We start from the raw sequence: 4,964 nt of genomic DNA, 5'->3' as shown, positions 1-4,964 counted from the left end.
ACTAATAAAATGCTCCTAAACCCCTCTAAAGCACCGCCGGGGCTACTGGAGTCCTTCCCTAGGTCGTTACGGATGCTATTATGGAAGGATCCAAGAAAATTCAACTCGGACCCCCGATACCTAAAAAATCTGTGGTCTAACATACACAAAAAAACTGGCAAAATCGCCTAATTATTATTGCATTGCCAATAAAATGCTTTTAAGCACTTCTAAAGCTCTTTCGGGGCTACAAGAGTCATTTACTAGGTCGTTACGGACGCTATTATGGGAGAATATAAGAAAATTTGACTCGGACCCCCGGCACCTAAAAAATCTATGGGCTAACACATACGAAAAATTGGCAAAATCGCCTAATTCGTATTTCATTTCCAATAAAATGCTCCTAGACCCCTCTAAAGCGCCTCCGGGGCTACTAGAGCCGTTACGGACGCTACTATGGAAGAATCCAAGAAAATTCGACCCGAATCACCGGCACCTAAAAAATCTTTGGGCTAACACACACAAAAAAAGACAAAATCACCTAATTCTTATTGCGTCGCCAATAAAATGCTTTTAAAACCTTCTAAAGCGCCACCGATGATACTGAGGTTATTCTCTAGGTCGTTACGGATGCTACTATGGAAGAATACAAGAACATTCGACCCGAACCCCCGGCACCTAAAAAATCTGTGGGCTAACACACACGAAAAATGGCAAAATCGCCTAATTCCTATTGCGTCGTCAATAAAATTCTCCTAAACTCTTCTAAAGCGCCTTCATGGCTACTGGAGTCATTCCCTAGGTCATTACGGATGCTACTGTGAAAGAATCCATGAAAATTCGACTCATACCCCCGGCACCTAAAAAATCCATGGGCTAACGCACACGAAAAACTGGCAAAATCGCCTAATTCCTATTGTGTCACCAATAAAATGCTCTTAATCCCTTCCATAGCGCTGCCGAGGCTACTAGAGTCGTTCCCTAGATTGTTACGGATGTTACTATGGAAGAATCCAAGAAAATTCAACCCAGACCCCTGGCACCTAAAAAATCGATGGGCTAACACACACAAAAAATTGGCAAAATTGCCTAATTCTGATTGCGTCGCCAATAAAATGCTCCTAAACTCTTCTAAAGCGCCGTCGGGGCTACTTTAGTCATTCTCTAGGTCGTTACGGATACTACTGCGGCTGAATCTATGAAAATTCGACTTGGACCCCCGGAACCTAAAAGATCTGTGGGCTAACAAACACGAAAAACTGGCAAAATCGCATAATTTCTATTGCATCACCAATACTATGCTCCTAAACCCCTCTAAAGCGCCGCCGGGGCTATTGGAGTCGTTCCCTAGGTCTTTATGGATGCTACTATGGACGAATCCAAGAAAATTACAACCCGGACCCCCGGCATCTAAAAAATCTGTGGGCTAACATACACGAAAAACTGGCAAAATTGCCTAATTATTATTGCGTCACCAATAAAATGCTCTTAAACACTTCTAAAGCGCTTTAGGGGCTAAATGAGTCATTCCCTAGGTCGTAACGGACGCTATTATGAAAGAATCCAAGAAAATTCGACTCGGAACCCCGGTACCTAAAAAATCTGTGGGCTAACACACATGAAGAATTGGCAAAATCGCCTAATTCCTATTTCATTGCCAATAAAATACTTCTAGACCCCTCTAAAGCGCTTCTGGGGCTACTAGAGTCGTTACCCAGGTTGTTAAGAATGATACTATGGAAGAATCCAAGAAAATTCGATCCGGATCCCAGACACCTAAAAAATCTGTGGGCTAACACACACAAAAAATTGGCAAAATCACCTAATTCTTACTGCGTCACCAATAAAATGCTCCTAAAATTTTCTAAAGCGTTGCCGAGGATACTGAGGTCATTCCATGGGTTGTTACTGATGCTACTATGGAAGAATCCAAGATAATTCAACTCGAACCCCCGGCACCTAAAAAATTTGTGGGCTAACACACACGAAACACTGGCAAAATTGCCTAATTCCTATTGCATCGCCAATAAAATGCTCCTAAACCCTTATAAAGCGCTATCGGGGCTACTGAAGTCATTTCCTAGGTCATTATGGATGCTACTGTGGAAGAATCCACGAAAATTCAACTCGGACCCCCGGCACCTAAAAAATCCATGGGCTAACGCACACGAAAAACTGGCAAAATCACCTAATTACTATTGTATCGCCAATAAAATGCTCTTAATCCCTTCCATAGCGCTGCCGAGGCTACTGGAGTCGTTCCCTAGGTCGTTACGGACGTTACTATGGAAAAATCCAAGAAAATTCTACCCGAACCCCGGGCACCTAAAAAATTTGTGGGCTAACACATACGAAAAACTAGTAAAATTGCCTAATTCCTATTGCATTACCAATAAAATGCTCCTAAACACCTCTAAAGAATCACCGGGGCTATTAGATTAGTTCCCTAGGTCATTACGGATGCTATTATGGAAGAATCCAAAAATATTCAACCCGCACCTCCGGCACCTAAAAAATCTGCGGGCTAACACAATCAAAAAACTGGCAAACTCGCCTAATTCCTATTGCGTCGCTAATAAAACGCTTCTAAACCATTCTAAAGCGCTGTCGAGACTATTGGAGTCATTTCCTAGGTCGTTACAGACGCTACTATAGAAGAATCAAATAAAATTCGAACCTGACCCTCGGCACCTAAAACATCTGTGGGCTAACACACAAGAAAAATTGGAAAAATCACCTAATTCCTATTTCATTGCCAATAAAATGCTCCTAGACGCCTCTAAAGCATCTCCAGGGCCACTAGAGTCATTCCCTAGGTCGTTACAGATTGTACTGTGGAAGAATCCACGAAACTTCGACTCAGACCCCCGGCACCTAAAAAATCCATGGGCTAACGCACACGAAAAACTGGCGAAATCGCCTAATTCCTATTAGGTCACCAATAAAATGCTCTTAATCCCTTCCATAGCGCTGCCGAGGCTACTGGAGTCGTTCCCTAGGTCGTTACAGACGTTACTATGGAAGAATCCAAGAAAATTCTACCCGGACCCACAGCACCTAAAAAATCTGTGGGCTAACACACACGAAAAACTAGTAAAATGACCTAATTCCTATTGCGTTAACAATAAAATGCTCCTAAACACCTCTAAAGCGTCGCCGGGGCTACTGGATTAGTTCCCTAGGTCGTTACGGATTCTATTATGGAAGAATCCAAAAATATTCAACCCGAACCCCCGGCACCTAAAAAATCTGTGGGCTAACACAAATAAAAAACTGGCAAACTCACCTAATTCCTATTGCGTCGTCAATAAAATGCTCCTGAACCCCTCTAAAGTGCCTCTAAAATTACTGGAGTCATTCCCTAGGTCCATACGGATGCTAAAATAGAAGAATCTAAGAAAATTCAACCCGGACCCCGGTACCTAAAAAATCTATGGGCTAACACACATGAAAAACTGGCAAAATTGCTTAATTCCTATTGCGTCGCAAATAAAATGCTCCTAAACCCTTCTAAAGTGCCGTTATGCCGTCAGAGCTACTGGAGTCATTTCCTAGGTCGTGACGGACGCTACTATGGAAGAATACAAGAACATTCGACTCGAACCCCTCGCACCTAAAAAATCTGTGGGCTAACACACACGAAACACTGGCAAAATCGCCTAATTCCTATTGTGTCGTCAATAAAATGCTCTTAATCCCTTCCATAGTGCTGCCGAGGCTACTGGAGTCGTTCCCTAGGTCGTTGCGGACGTTACTATGGAAGAATCCAAGAAAATTCTACCCAGACCCCCGACACCTAAAAAATCTGTGGGTTAACACATACGAAAAAGTGGCAAAATCACCTAATTCTTATTGCATCGCCAATAAAATGCTCCTAAACCCTTCTAAAATGCCGTCGGGGCTACTTGAGTCATTCCCTAGGTCATTACGGATGCTACTGTGGATGAATCCACAAAAATTTGACTCGGACCCCCGGAACCTAAAAAATCTGTGGGCTAACACACACGTAAAACTGGCAAAATCGCATAATTTCTATTGCATCACCAATACTATGCTTCTAAACCCCTCTAAAGTGCCTCCGGGGCTACTAGAGTCGTTCCCTAGGTCGTTATGGATGCTACTATGGAAGAATCCAAGAACATTCAACCCAGACCCCCGACACCTAAAAATCGGTGGGCTAACACACACAAAACACTGGCAAAATCGCCTAATTCCTATTGCATCGCCAATAAAATACTCCTAAACTCTTCTAAAGCGCAATCATGTCTACTGGAGTCATTCCCTAGGTCATTACGGACGCTACTATGGAAGAATCCACGAAAATTCAACTCATAGCCCTGGCACCTAAAAAATCCATGGGCTAACGCACACGAAAAACTGGCAAAATCGTCTAATTCCTATTGTGTCGCCAATAAAATGCTCTTAATCCCTTCCATAGTGCTGCCGAGGCTACTGGAGTCGTTCCCTAGGTCGTTGCGGACCTTACTATGGAAGAATAAAAAAACATTCGACCCAGACCCCCGACACCTAAAAAGTCTGTGGGCTAACACACACGAAAAATTGGCAAAATCGCCTAATTTTTGTTGCGTCGCCAATAAAATGCTCCTAAACCCTTCTAAAGCGCCGTCGAGGCTACTGGAGTCATTCCCTGGGTCATTACGGATGCTACTATGGATAAATCCATGAAAAGTTAACTCGGACCCTCGGAACCTAAAAAATCCATGAGCTAACACACACGAAAAACTGGAAAAATTGTCTAATTTCTATTGCGTCACCAATAAAATGCTCCTAAACCCCTCTAAAACGCTGCCGGGGCTACTGGAGTCATTCCCTAGGTCGTTATGGACGCTATTATAGGAGAATCCAAGAAAATTCAACTCGGACACCCGGCACCTAAAAAGTCTGTGGGCTAACACACACGAAAAATTGGCAAAATCGCCCAATTCCTATTTCATTGCCAGTAAAATGCACTTAAACACTTCTAA

The sequence above is a fragment of the Solanum dulcamara genome, chromosome 5 (assembly GCF_947179165.1).
Source record: "Solanum dulcamara chromosome 5, daSolDulc1.2, whole genome shotgun sequence".
Lineage (NCBI taxonomy): Eukaryota > Viridiplantae > Streptophyta > Magnoliopsida > Solanales > Solanaceae > Solanum > Solanum dulcamara.
This window is presented reverse-complemented; position numbering follows the sequence as displayed.